The sequence below is a fragment of the Notolepis coatsorum genome (genome assembly GCF_963971535.1).
Source record: "Notolepis coatsorum genome assembly, chromosome: 18".
In the NCBI taxonomy this organism is placed as follows: Eukaryota; Metazoa; Chordata; class Actinopteri; order Aulopiformes; family Paralepididae; genus Notolepis; species Notolepis coatsorum.
In genome coordinates this window covers 3487851-3503613 of record NC_140182.1, presented here as the reverse complement: position 1 = coordinate 3503613, position 15763 = coordinate 3487851, and the positions used below count along the sequence as shown (strand labels likewise).

Genomic DNA, 15763 nt, shown 5'->3' with positions numbered 1-15763 from the left:
AAGACGAAAGTCTTTCTCTGGTCTGCATCCCCTTAACAATTGTGTGTATTGATCCGTACTGTATTGTACCCATTCTGCAATCTGTTAAATAAAGTTTTCAATCAATCAATCAATCAATCAAGCGTTGTTCTCCGTAAGTTCACGTCAAAACAACCCGGGTATGTGATTGGATGTGGGTCAGACACACAGGAGTACAGTACTGCCCCCATAGGGATTAATAAAGTGTATGATTTAACCTGTCTCTGATGTGGTGAAGTGAGTGTGTACCTAACATGGGCCTGAGATTAATCTGAGCCCTGAGGGAGGGAGGGAGGGAGGGAGGGAGGGAGGGAGGGAGGGAGGGAGGGAGGGATGGATGGATAGAGGGATGGATAGATGGATGGATGGATGGATGGATGGATGGATGGATGGATGGATGGATGGATGGATGGATGGATGGATGGAGGGAGGGATGGATGGATGGATGGAAAGAGGGATGGATGGATGGATGGATGGAGGGATGGATGGATAGAGGGATGGATGGATGGATAGAGGGATGGATGGATGGATAGAGGGATGGATGGATGGATAGATGGATGGATGGATGGATAGAGGGATAGATGGATGGATAGGTGGATAGAGAGATAGAGGCAGGTGGATGTGAAAGAGCATTGGCTCCTAAATCTAGGCATTACTGTGATCCCTTAGTGTGTGTGTGTGTGTGTGTGTGTGTGTGTGTGTGTGTGTGTGTGTGTGTGTGTGTGTGTGTGTGTGTGTGTGTGTGTGTGTGTGTGTGTGTGTGTGTGTGTGTGTGTGTGTGTGTGTGTGTGTGTGTGTGTGTGTGTGTGTGTGTGTGTGTGTGTGTGTGTCTCCTCTAGGTGCACACACAGACACAGAGACAGACACAAACACAGACATATGGGCACACAGAAAAGCAGGCACACGTGACACGCACACACACACAAAAACAACAAACCAACAAACAAACAAACAAACACACACCTACACACACACACACACACACACACACACACACACACACACACACACACACACACACACACACACACACACACACACACACACACACACACACACACACACACACACACACACACACACACACACACACACACACACTGTGGACACTTGGCTTCACTCTGCTTGTGGTCAGCAGGACACTGTAGGTGCGTCAGAGCTGGCCTGAGGCGTGAGCACACTAAAGGCCTCTGCATGCTACAGCAACTTCAAAGCAACTGCACCACAACATCGACAAAGCAACGGTGTTTTAGACACTCTGCCTTTATGCTTCTGCAACATCGACGGGCAAAGTTAGTTTAACTAAAGTTAGTTTAGGTTCGTGTTAACGTTAGATAATGTACAAAATAAACGTATTTCCGGTGCTTTTAGACGTCGCTCTTTTATTTTGAAATCCCCCGACCGGAAGTATTTGTGATGTATTCTGCTTGTGTAACTTTAGGTTAGTTTTAACGTTAGCTGGCAGCTACAGGCACTCGAGGTCGAGGAAGAGCTGCTGAATTTAATCGGCAGGAGGAGAGAGAGCTCGTCAAAGCCGGATATATCCCTGTGGCTGTGGTTGTAGGCACGAAAATGCAGCTCGAACGACCTGTTATATTAAATGAATATACAACTTGTCCGTGTCCAGTCCTTTCGAACTGCCCCACCGTCCGTTCATTGTAAACAATGATGCATGTAATTATATTAACGTTACTGTGTGTTGTTGTAGCTATGTTAATAAATTCTGAATGGCATTAACGTTAGTTGGGTATGATAGAGCATTGAATAGCATCAAGTTCAACGCTAGCTGGCTGGCTACAACAATGGAGGATGGTATTCTCTGCGGGACCAATATTATTATATGACAGCCCCGCCCCCATTCGCTAACCAACCAATCACTGCTACGCAATATCAACGCAACGGTTGTTTAGGTTAGATTTGGGTGAAAGGTACGCAACGTCCTCACAACACAGTTTACAAGACCCTCTAAAACAACCGCGCTGAAATCGCGCTGATGTTGTGTTGAAGTTGCTTTGAAGTTGCTGTAGCATGTAGAGGCCTTAAGAGCCTGCCTAGGGGCACCTGAAAACGGCCCACAAGAGAGCTTGATAATATAGAGATGTTTTGGGTGACATATTATATTATGGCAGTGGCGGCTGGTGAATTCTTCTCCAGGGGGGGGGCGCTATACCAAACATTTTGCAAACATGTACTGAGGCACGTATTGGCGAAACCACACACTGAGTATAGCCTACTGTGCACGTCAGAGCTTCGGCGAAAAACCCACAAGGTACGAATATTTAAGTAGGTAGAGTACAACTATCACCATTGCCATCAATCAATATATGATCACAGTCAATGCAGCCACGTTTCCAATAGCGCCTACACAAACACGCACGCCCAGGTCTCTCTCTCTCTCTCTCTCTCTCTCTCTCTCTTCTCTCTCTCTCTCTCTCTCTCTCTCTCTCTCCCACGCCCGTATTCAGATCCGTCCAATAATAATCACAGATGTATATCTTGTCATTTAAACAAGTTACCATTATATTGTCCCCGGGTGATTATGCCCCCCCGTGGCGAAATTAATTAGTATCCCCCTCTATCTCTCTCTTTCTCTCTCTCTCACACACACATACACACACAGCATGACGTGGAATCCCAGCTATCGTTACAAGACTTACATAGACTTACCATCACAAGAGTTGAAGCCAGGGGGCGAGATATTCAGCTGTCCACCACAAGCCATAATCCACTTTTTTTTTAAATCCACTCAAAAAGAAACTCCAGTAACAGTCCATACCATGCATCCAGCTAGCCATATAGCTTCTTGTTAGCCACCACAAGTACCACCAGCTAGAAAACGACAGAGTATATCCTTCTTCTGTCTGTTGATTGTTTCTGAATTGAGGAGATATCAGGCTGATGAGGTCGAAACTCTTTCACTCCAGTGTTCATCTCTCAAAAGGTATTGTTTTGAGGGATTTACCTGCATTCGAGGTTGTAATGTACTGCCTTCAGGATCCATGGTAGCTACTAGTAAGCTAGCACAAACTCTCCGGACTGGGGGAGTGACAACACAGCAGGAAGGACCCTGCTTGCTTGGAGCGCTAGAAAAACGCGCTCCGATTCCATCATATTACATCATATTTGAACGCACTGATAGGGCGAAATGTATTTGCTTGACCTATTTAATTGGCTGCGATGATACAGCGATGATACCAGTGCACGCCCACTGTGTGCGCGATACGTCTCGCCCCAGCTTTAGAGGTACTCTATATCATATCAGACAGTGACGTCATGTGAATCACAAAACAATGATTTATATTTGATATATTAACGTTATTGTGCATTTGAAACACAAACATACTTAAAATAAGTAAATATTATTCATTTTAAACATGTTTATTTTATCTTTAGGGGTCTAAAATTTAAATTAAAATAAAACATTTTCTTCTTCTCCCGCTCTCTTTACCAGGGGGGGGGGGGGGGGCGGTGCCCCAGCGCCCCCTATGGGTGGGCCGCCACTGTATTATGGTATGGTCAATGGTAATCATATTGTACATACTGTATATAGAAGAATACTTCTAGGTGCTGTGGTAGATCTCACCCCCTCTCTCATGGATATGTGAAGGAGATACATTTTCTTTTTGTATTTTTTGAGGAGTAAGTTGAGCAGAGGTGAGGTTGGAGTTGTTGTATTGAGAGATTGAGTTATTCGGAGTTGTGACGGCGAGAAGGTGTTTGTGTACTGGACCCTGGGCTGGCTGAGAAACCCCCTTGTGTACTGGACCCTGGGCTGGCTGAGAAACCCCCTTGTGTACTGGACCCTGGGCTGGCTGAGATACCCCCTTGTGTACTGGACCCTGGGCTGGCTGAGATACCCCCTTGTGTACTGGACCCTGGGCTGGCTGAGAAACCCCCTTGTGTACTGGACCCTGGGCTGGCTGAGATACCCCCTTGTGTCCTGACCCTGGGCTGGCTGAGAAACCCCCTTGTGTCCTGACCCTGGGCTGGCTGAGATACCCCCTTGTGTACTGGACTCTGGGCTGGCTGAGATACCCCCTTGTGTACTGGACTCTGGGCTGGCTGAGATACCCCCTTGTGTACTGGACCCTGGGCTGGCTGAGATACCCCCTTGTGTCCTGACCCTGGACTGGCTGAGAAACCCCCTTGTGTACTGACCCTGGGCTGGCTGAGATACCCCCTTGTGTACTGACCCTGGACTGGCTGAGAAACCCCCCTGTGTACTGGACCCTGGGCTGGCTGAGAAACCCCCCTGTGTACTGGACCCTGGGCTGGCTGAGATACCCCCTTGTGTACTGACCCTGGGCTGGCTGAGATACCCCCTTGTTTACTGACCCTGGGCTGGCTGAGATACCCCCTTGTGTCCTGACCCTGGGCTGGCTGAGATACCCCCTTGTTTACTGACCCTGGACTGGCTGAGATACCCCCTTGTGTACTGACCCTGGGCTGGCTGAGATACCCCCTTGTGTACTGACCCTGGGCTGGCTGAGATACCCCCTTGTGTACTGACCCTGGACCGGACGACTGCCCTGAGTATTGAACAATCCCTTTTTTTGTCGGCGAGCCTGTTTTGTGTTTTTGACCCTCGGACTGGATCACAACCATTCTTTTGCTTTTCCCACTGGATTCTGGATAGGCGGTGCCAAGCCGGTGGGGGGGGGGGGGGGGGGGGGTATGGCTGGCTCTGGGCTGGGGCTGGGTTAGGGCTGGGTCTGAGCTGGGTCTGGGCTGGGTCTGGGTTAGGGCTGGCTCTGGGCTGGGCTGGGTCTGGGTTAGGGCTGGGCTGGGGCTGGGTTAGGGCTGGGTCTGGGCTGGGTCTGGGCTGGGTCTGGGTTAGGGCTGGCTCTGGGTTAGGGCTGGCTCTGGGCTGGGTCTGGGTTAGGGCTGGGTCTGGGCTGGGTCTGGCTCTGGGTTAGGGCTGGGTCTGGGTTAGGGCTGGGTCTGGGTCTGGGCTGGGTCTGGGTTAGGGCTGGCCCTGGGTTAGGGCTGGGTTAGGGCTGGGTCTGGGTTAGGGCTGGGTCTGGCTCTGGGTTAGGGCTGGGTCTGGCTCTGGGTTAGGGCTGGCTCTGGGTTAGGGCTGGGTCTGGCTCTGGGTTAGGGCTGGGTCTGGCTCTGGGTTAGGGCTGGGTCTGGCCCTGGGTTAGGGCTGGGTTAGGGCTGGGTTAGGGCTGGGTTAGGGCTGGTTAGGGCTGGTTAGGGCTGGGTTAGGGCTGGTTAGGGCTGGTTAGGGCTGGGTTAGGGCTGGGTTAGGGCTGGGTTAGGGCTGGTTAGGGCTGGTTAGGGCTGGTTAGGGCTGGTTAGGGCTGGTTAGGGCTGGTTAGGGCTGGTTAGGGCTGGTTTGGGCTGGTTAGGGCTGGTTTGGGCTGGTTAGGGCTGGTTTGGGCTGGTTAGGGCTGGTTAGGGCTGGTTAGGGCTGGTTAGGGCTGGGTTAGGGCTGGTTAGGGCTGGTTTGGGCTGGTTAGGGCTGGTTAGGGCTGGTTAGGGCTGGTTAGGGCTGGTTAGGGCTGGTTAGGGCTGGGTTAGGGCTGGTTTGGGCTGGTTTGGGCTGGTTAGGGCTGGTTAGGGCTGGTTTGGGCTGGTTAGGGCTGGTTAGGGCTGGTTTGGGCTGGTTTGGGCTGGCTCCTATACTGGAACATCCTGCTATGCTAGATATTTTGCTCTTATATAAATAGGGGCCTGTTGGCAAAGCGACACTGTTCTGCTAAAAAATAATTGTCATATGAAATTATTTGCTCAGAAAAACTAAATCATACAGCTCTCCTGCAATCCTGTTCTTTTTTTATCATATAAATGTACGGCATATAATGTCATACGTACATTCTTACAGCAGATCAATAGAATGATAGATAGTAAATACTTTATTAATCCTGTAGGGAAATTAAGGCATCTTGATCGATTTGTAATTTAAAATGAACTTTTGGGAACTTTCTCAGCCAGGTTTGTTTTTACACCCAATGTCAATGAACATTACCAACATAAACAAACCTTTTACAGCCACAAAATAATATAACAAATGCAATTTAAAAACACACACACACACACACACACACACACACACACACACGCACGCACACACACACACACACGCACGCACGCACGCACGCACGCACGCACGCACGCACGCACGCACGCACGCACGCACGCACGCACACACACACACACACACACACACACACACACACACACACACACACACACACACACACACACACACACACACACACACACACACACACACACACACACACACACACACACACACACACACACACACACACACACACACACACACACACACACACACACACACACACACACACACACACACACACACACACACACACACACACACACACAAACATGTTTACCAGTTGTCTTGTGTTAGTCTTTGTATCAAGACCTGGGCACAATACAGTACGGCTCAATACACACAATTGTTAAGGGGATGCAGACCAGAGAAAGACTTTCGTCTTGTTTACATCAGGGTCCCCCATTTTCAATTCATGATACAGCACAGCTTGAATACATGCACACCCTGATGAATAGTTTTATTTTGTTCTACCTGGATTTTATCTCTTGTTTTTTTCATCTCTTGTTTTACATTTATTTTTATTCTATGATACATGTTTTTTCTCTATTCTATGATTAATTTTCTTTGTGATATATGCTTTTCTTATGTTCTCTATCGGTGTGATGTGACTTACAGAGCTATCATGGAATGGAACTCATTGCCCGCTGAAATAGAATCCAAAACCACTTTCAAGAAAGAATGTAAATACCATCTACTAACGAGCATGCACCGTTAACCCTTATGGCAGAGCGGTGAAAACCAATCGACGGTTCATTGTATTTATGTTGATGGCAGTGAGTGCTGCTCAGGAAGCATTTTTTTTATTTTTTTTATTATTATTATTATTTTACAAATGTTTACTATATCTTGTACAACATCATCCTTAACTGAGGATGAGATTGTTAATGATGTTGATGATGATGTAGTCGATGATGTAATCGATGTTGATGTTGATAACGATGTATTGAATATTGTCGTATGGTTGTGTGTGCCGCCGGACCCCAGGAAGAATAGCTTTTGTCACGTGCAAAAGCGAATGGGGATCCTAAATAAACATATAAACATAAACATATATAGGTGTAGTATGTTATCTTGTGTATGTTGTCGGACCCCAGGAAGACTATAGCTGCTGCTAAGGCGTCAGCTAATGGGGATCCGTTTAAATAAACAAATAAACTAGGGATGCTCGATATTGGCTTTTGTAACTGAGGGGTACAATTCCCTGACTGTATTACTAGATATGATACTTACTACCACTACCTTTGTACTTAATATTCGGCCACCCAGTACACGGCATAAATATATTATCATAAACACTCTCACGTAGATGAAACGGATCCAACACAAATGTACGAAGTCGAAGTATGCGTTTATTACTACACAGCAATGGTGTGTAGAGCAAGCACTTAATCACTTAATTACATTTATGAATTGAAATAGTATGCACTTTTATGGCAAAGAGTATTCGTCGGTATATCAATAGAGAATGTCCAATCTCTGATGGCGCAGGTGGTAAATATACGACCTGGAATAGTTAAGGAATGACAGCAATGATACTTTAATGATTATATACTAGATACACTAAGGGGGGTTAATCCGGTCGCTTGTAAGCCGACAGGAGTAGGAGGGGGGGGGGGGTAGAATCCGGCTGCCTCGTCCGGCCAAGGGTATCCCAGGTGAACCCACTGTAGTGCCGTTCAATGCGCCGGCGATCCTTGGACCACAGATGAAAGCAGGTGGACTCTTTGTGGGCCGGCTCTCTCCGGTCCACGGGGGAGAGACGTGAAGCGACCTCGTCTTGCAGAGCGTCTCCTCACCTTGCGTCCTCTCCAGGGGGGGGGGTTCCAACACACGGCAGTGTCGGGGGTCTTTATCCATGGAATAATCAAAGTATACAAAGCATAATCCGTGCCTGGGAAGGCGGGCTGTCGTCGGTAGAATAATCCGGTATACAGGTCCACTCGCTCGTCGGCTCTGGGGCTCCTCGGGTGCAGCTTCACATGGGGTCAACCACCCTGGGTAAGCAGCCAGTTCTCTGCCCGAAACGATGGGGTACTGACTACGGTAGTATTCTCACCGCACGAAGCACTATATATTAACAGACTATTATTAGCTTAATAGACTACGTCCAACTCGACGATATAGTGCCAAATATGACTATTCAAATATTAATATACACGATGTCTCAATACCGATGGTAGGCGAACTTGGCCTTACTCCCACACGTGGCGTCGCGGGGAGGCTTTACGTCTGTGACTCTATTGGAGGGTAAGAAACTGGACTGAAAAGAAAATCCTACTTTAGTAGCGCAGTATATATACGCACTATGAACAAATAGTCCCATTAGTGGTGCGGTAGCCAGATTCCTACGCGGAACTAGGACTTGTTCGTACATGTGGAGCGGTACGTTTGAACTGGGTCTGAGGGGTATGGCAGCCTGGCACCAAGGTCTCGACCAATAGTAGAATGGAGACTATTTGTGGGATGTTCAGTAGGCTCAGTAGGCTAGAATGGATATTCAATGCATATTGTACAAGGAATATACAAGGGATATCAGGGAATATTAGAGAATATACAAATACAATTAAATATATATATATAAATAAATATATATATTCGGTTTAATCTGGCCCTTCACAACAGCCACCCCCTGATTGGTCCCAGACCTAATCAGTTAAACAGAGACAGATTAATCGCGTTGTCTATTTACACATAAGGGTTTGCTGTAGGGGTCAGTCAACTTCACAAAGTCATAGGGTTGTAGGGTCATGGTCATCATCGATTGTGTCTGGGAGTCGAGGCAGTTCTATGAGCCTCGCCACGGGACGGGTGTAAGTGCGACCCTGGACGAGCACTTCAGCTGCTCGGACCTTGCCGTCGGCACCGGTGATCACTTTGCTTACGCGGCCGGCCGGCCACATAGCTCTGGGCAGTGATTGATCAATAATCATGACGACTGTTCCTTCTGTCAAATTGTCTCTCTCCTTTACCCACTTCTGGCGGGTCTGTAGAGACGGTAGGTAGTGCAGTAGGAAACTGTTCCAAAACTTGTCGGCTAATACTTGGCTGTACCTCCACATTCGTCGGCCGTTCGCTTCTTCAGGCCGGTACATTGTCTGGGGTAATGCAGGATCTAGCCGCCCCATCAGGAGTGTGTTGGGGGTTCTGCGTAGGCGACCACCCACTCTGATGAGGGTATGAGCGTCGCTCTCGGGGGCCAGATGAATTAATCTGCTGTCGGATGGGACGGGCTTTCCTCCCTGTAGACAGGCCAATTCATCGGGGAACGAGTCTCTCTGGGCTCGCTGCAGTAGAAGCAATTCTGCTTCCTCGTAGTTAGCTGCTGACATATCAGCGGGGGGCTTGCACTCCGGGTGGTACCGCAGGAATGTTCTTTGTTGTGCACTCTCTATGGACGTGCAATCGTCTATGTTAGGGTCGGTGGAGGCTACGGTGCTCAATCCACAGAACACAGACTTCTTATTTTCCACCTCCTCTGGACTTGCTTCCCTCGGGATAGGCATGGGCCACTGTCCTTCCGGGAGTCTTAGGAATGCGGGGCCGTCACTGTAGACATTGCGACGGGTGAGGTCATCCAGGGGCATCCCCCGGGTGATGACGTCAGCTGGGTTCTGTTTTGTATCAATGTAGCGCCACTCTGTTTCTCCGGTTAACTCTTCGGTTAAGTCTTGAATCTCGGTGACTCTGACTCCCACGAAGACTTTGTACTTGCATGAGTCCGATTTGATCCAGGCGAGTACCGTCGTGGAATCTGACCACAGGATTGTTCTAGACACCGGTATGGTGAGCTCACGTTGGATGAGCGTGGCTAGGTGCGCTCCGGCTAGGGCTGCGCAGAGCTCTAGACGTGGGATAGATTGTTGCTTGCGTGGGGCTATTCTCGAGCGGGCGAGGACAAATGCTGTGTAGATCTCTCCCCCCTGGTCTTGGGCCCGTAAGTAGGCTACTGATCCGTATGCGACCTCTGAGGCGTCACTGAAGACGTGTAAGTCCATTTTACATGTCTCTGGCCTCACCGTGGGTGGGAAGTAGCTTCGGCGCATATTAACGCCTGGGAGTGAGTGGAGCTCCATCTCCCACTCTCTCCAGGTGGATGCAAGGTGTGCGGGAATGGGGTCGTCCCAGCCCTGGTCCTTGTCCCACAATGCTCGTACAATCATTTTTGCCCTGGTGGTGTACGGTAGAATACATCCTAGCGGGTCATATTGTCGGGCGAGTGTTGTGTACACACTCCGTCTGGTGGTCGGCGCCGCCGCCGGCCTTCCCTGCTCCGTAGTCAGGGGCTTGTGTCTGTAGTGAAGCGAATCTGTTTTGAATCGCCACACCAATCCCAGGGTCATCTCCTGGGCTTCTCCCGGGATTGTAGCCATCCAGGTCTCGCTGCTGGCTGCCTTGTCCTCGGAGGAGAGGCTGCGCAGTACTTGCGGATCGCTGCTGGCCCACTGCCTGAGATCAAAGCCGCCTTTGATCAATGAGGCGCGGAGTTTAATCAGGAGAGCCTCGGCTTCTTCTTGGGTTGAAAGGCTTTGTAGACAGTTGTCTACGTAGAAGCTGTTCTTTACGCTGTGTCGGACCTCTTCGTCCGCTGCTGGGTCCTCTGCTACATGTTTCTGTAGTGCAAATGTAGCACAGCAGGGGCTGCACGTCGTTCCGAAGGGGAGGACTTCCCATTGGTAGATGGCTGGGTGCTCATCTCCTGGCTTCTCTCTCCATAGGAACCGTAACAGGGGCTTGTCCGCCTCTACTAATCTCACCTGCAGGAACATTCCTTTAATGTCCCCGCTGATGGCCACCTTTTCCTGGCGGAAGCGGAGTAGAACGCCGAGTAGGGAGGGGCCGAGTGTGGGACCGGGCAGTAACTCTTTATTTAGATTTTGGGATCCGATCTGGTAGCTGCAGTTAAATACTATGCGGTCTTTACCGTTGTGATGGACCTTGTGGTGGGGCACGTACCACGATTCAGTGGTCTGGTCAGCCTCTTTAATGTCCATCTTTGTGACGTGTCCCGCTGTGATGAGTTTCTCAATCTCAGCGCGGTATACACTCTCTTGGGCGGGGTTCTTGGCTAAGCGCCGCTCCGTGTTCAGCAGGTACCGTTCTGTGGCGTCTGTCTTGGCGTGGAAAGTAGGCATTCCTTCTCGCCGCAGGAGTGGCGTGGCGTATCTCAACACGTCGTTGACCGGGACTCTCTTGGTCCCTGTCTCGAGGAGGTGAATGGCGTAAATGTCATCTTTAGAGCGAATGTCTTTCTTTCCGTTCTCAAAGGGCATTTGTTCCAAGGTCCATAGCCGCTCTACGTTTTGCAGGAGTGCGGTTTCTCCCTCTGTGACTCGGGAGTGGAGACATCTAGTGGCTGTACTTCGGTTGAGAGATTTGGCGAGCGGGCCTTGGAGAGTCCATCCCAAACGGGTCTCGACTGCTGCAGGACAGCCTCGGGGTCCGGTATGAACCCGGTCTATCGGGACAATGAGGTCTGCATGGTCGGAGCCTATCAACAGGGTCGGCATAGCATTGTCTATGAGCGGGATCGGTAACTTGCGCAGATGTGCATATTTCTCCATCAGCTTGGCGACGGGGTATGTGTACCGCGACAGTCCTATTTCTTGGCTGGTGAAAGCGTCTGTAATCTGGTACCGTCGCTCAGGCTGGCCACTTGCTGCGATAGAGAATGAGACATTCTCGCCCTTTATCGTCTTCAAATCTCGTCTTATTGTCCGAATTGTCATTTGGGTTTCGCTTCCCCGCAGCCCTAGCTGGGCCGCAGCGGAGGCGAGCAGCAGGGTCTTCTCTGACCCGTCATCGAGGACGGCGTAAGTGTCCAGGACTTTATTCTGGTAGCTTAGTGTCACACGCACTACTTTTAGGAGTACTCGGGCTCCACTGCTGCTGGCGGGATCGATGTACATGACGCTCGCTTTGCGGCTGGATGGTGCAGGTGAAGGGCGCCGTCTGTTACTGTCGTGAAGTATGTCCAGATGGGCTCCATCGCACTTGGTGCACCTTTTCTTTAAGCGGCATTCGGCTGCCATGTGTGAGCGCGCACAGCGAAAACAGCGCTTGTTGGACTTTATCCATTGACCTGCTTCCTCCGCGTTCAGCTTGGGGAAGGAGTCACATTGCGCTAGCCAGTGTTCTTTCTCACAGTAGGGGCACACTATCTTCCACTTCTCCGTTCTGGAGGGGGTACTGTGGCTCCTGCTGCTCGGTACTGACTCCGATTGGTGCATCACAGTCACCGATCTTCTTCTATCATTTAGTCGTCTGGTTCCTTCTCTGGAGCCAGGGGTGCTCCGTCCGAATGTATCTAGCCGTAGGCTGCTGACTTCTCTCGCCAGGAAGTCTGCTAGATCGAGGAGGTTCGGTTCGGGGCCATTCGGGTCTCTGTGGTCCCTCTGCCGCCTAAAGCGCTCCTGACGAGCGGGCGGCAGCTTCTCCAGAATCCTTTCCACATTTGAGTTGGCGTAAAGTTCATGCCTCCCCTTCTCTCTTTGCGCTCCCAACATCCCTACCAGGGACTGCACTCTGATGGACAGGTCGTCCAGTGCTCGATTGTCTATTGCTGGGGGTAAGCGGTCGATGTGCCGGATCTCCTGGATCACGTAATCCCATATGCGCCCATACCTCTGGTCCAATGCTACCAGCGCTGCTGTGTATGGGGTGGTGGAAGTCGCGTAGGCGAGCGCTATATTATGTGCGTGGGGTACCTTTAAGTGCTTCAGTAGGATGGCGTATTTGTGGCGTTCATCCAATACATCCACCAACATGGTCTCCAGACACATGCGGAGTTCTGTATACTGGGCCCGGTTCTCTTGGGTGAAGTCGGGTACCATAGGCGTGCCAATGTATGACGCTGACTGTGGATACATCGGCGAGCGTTGGGGGAGAGGCCTCCTAGGCGAGTCTCCTCCCGCTCCTTGGTATGGGCTGGTACCGGCAGTGTACCATGGCCCGCTTGTCCAGGTGCTGTTCCTCGGTGCGGGTCGTGCGTCGTGCTCACCCGTGTATAGAGTCGGGGGTCTGTAGCGCAGCTCCGCGGGAGTATAGCCTGGGCTGTACCGGACCTCCTGGTCCGGTAGAGTACTGTGCTGTCTTCGGGCGTGGTTCTCCTCCTCTTCCTCTTCGTCTTCAGTTAGGTCATCCAGTGCTTGTAGTCTCTGGTTTAGCCTCTCCACAGGATATGCTGCTCCTTCCCGGTTGCTAGGTCTCGCTTGGACCGGTGGGGGGAGGTGGTCTGTGGGGGGTATAGACCTCGTCTGTTGGTCAAGTTCAGGGTTGTTTACTCGGCTAGGGGATGCCGCCCTGGAGGTGTGTCTAGACAAGTTCCTGGAGCCTCTGGCGGAGGGAGAGGGTGTTGTCCGTCTGATCAGCTGTTCTATTAGTTGCGACTGCTGTCTGTCGCGCGCTGCGTCCCGTTGAGCACCGGCTCGTTCTCGGGCCACATCCTCTTCCATCTGAATGCGTCTTATTTCTAGACGTATCTGCTCGTGTTCGCTTCGCTGCTGGATCTGCAGTCGGTCGCGTTCAGCAGCGGCGTTCAGGCTGATGAGGAAGGCCTGCTGTAGGGTCCTCTCTGCCTCGCTGGGAGAAGGCGGTTGTATAGGGGAGCCTTCCCTCGGGGTACTCCTTGCGGAGCCTTGGAGCTCTATCTCCACGGTGCTCTCCCCGTCTTCTTCCGTGCCGAGTTCTCTCTCGGTAGCGTTGTATTCCTCCCGGGACTCATCGGGGACTACTTCTTCAGTACTGGCGGGGTGTGAAGTCATGTCTGGTTCCCACTGGTCCCCACCGTGAACTTGGTCAGTTACATTAGAGCCTGTAGGGGCCTCTATGGTCGGGGTAGTCTGGGCGTTGGGGTTAGACATACTTTTACTTTCTAGTTTTACCGCGTTTACTGTTAGTAGAAGACTAGGTTGTTGACTGACAGCGTAAGCCTCTAAGTACTGAGGGAGCCGTCGTTCGCGCTGCGGGCGTTGGTTAGGAGGATCGTTTTGTGGAGTGTTCATCATAGGCCATTTCAATATTAATAACACTATATTAATATTACACTAATTACCCTCCGGCTCGAAGGACCAATTGTAACTGAGGGGTACAATTCCCTGACTGTGTTACTAGATATGATACTTACTACCACTACCTTTGTACTTAATATTCGGCCACCCAGTACACGGCATAAATATATTATCATAAACACTCTCACGTAGATGAAACGGATCCAACACAAATGTACGAAGTCGAAGTATGCGTTTATTACTACACAGCAATGGTGTGTAGAGCAAGCACTTAATCACTTAATTACATTTATGAATTGAAATAGTATGCACTTTTATGGCAAAGAGTATTCGTCGGTATATCAATAGAGAATGTCCAATCTCTGATGGCGCAGGTGGTAAATATACGACCTGGAATAGTTAAGGAATGACAGCAATGATACTTTAATGATTATATACTAGATACACTAAGGGGGGTTAATCCGGTCGCTTGTAAGCCGACAGGAGTAGGAGGGGGGGGGGGGTAGAATCCGGCTGCCTCGTCCGGCCAAGGGTATCCCAGGTGAACCCACTGTAGTGCCGTTCAATGCGCCGGCGATCCTTGGACCACAGATGAAAGCAGGTGGACTCTTTGTGGGCCGGCTCTCTCCGGTCCACGGGGGAGAGACGTGAAGCGACCTCGTCTTGCAGAGCGTCTCCTCACCTTGCGTCCTCTCCAGGGGGGGGGGTTCCAACACACGGCAGTGTCGGGGGTCTTTATCCATGGAATAATCAAAGTATACAAAGCATAATCCGTGCCTGGGAAGGCGGGCTGTCGTCGGTAGAATAATCCGGTATACAGGTCCACTCGCTCGTCGGCTCTGGGGCTCCTCGGGTGCAGCTTCACATGGGGTCAACCACCCTGGGTAAGCAGCCAGTTCTCTGCCCGAAACGATGGGGTACTGACTACGGTAGTATTCTCACCGCACGAAGCACTATATATTAACAGACTATTATTAGCTTAATAGACTACGTCCAACTCGACGATATAGTGCCAAATATGACTATTCAAATATTAATATACACGATGTCTCAATACCGATGGTAGGCGAACTTGGCCTTACTCCCACACGTGGCGTCGCGGGGAGGCTTTACGTCTGTGACTCTATTGGAGGGTAAGAAACTGGACTGAAAAGAAAATCCTACTTTAGTAGCGCAGTATATATACGCACTATGAACAAATAGTCCCATTAGTGGTGCGGTAGCCAGATTCCTACGCGGAACTAGGACTTGTTCGTACATGTGGAGCGGTACGTTTGAACTGGGTCTGAGGGGTATGGCAGCCTGGCACCAAGGTCTCGACCAATAGTAGAATGGAGACTATTTGTGGGATGTTCAGTAGGCTAGAATGGATATTCAATGCATATTGTACAAGGAATATACAAGGGATATCAGGGAATATTAGAGAATATACAAATACAATTAAATATATATATATAAATAAATATATATATTCGGTTTAATCTGGCCCTTCACAACAGCCACCCCCTGATTGGTCCCAGACCTAATCAGTTAAACAGAGACAGATTAATCGCGTTGTCTATTTACACATAAGGGTTTGCTGTAGGGGTCAGTCAACTTCACAAAGTCATAGGGTTGTAGGGTCATGGTCATCATCGATTGTGTCTGG

At 50.1% G+C, this 15763-nt stretch overlaps 1 protein-coding gene across 1 annotated transcript in view; it reads right to left on the bottom strand.

Moving 5' to 3' along the window:
- The window catches only part of LOC311244795 (voltage-dependent calcium channel subunit alpha-2/delta-4-like), a gene marked incomplete at both ends in the record, with an annotated part of 181251 nt that overhangs the window by 126284 nt on the left and 39204 nt on the right, over positions 1-15763 (bottom strand). The window lies entirely within an intron of this gene.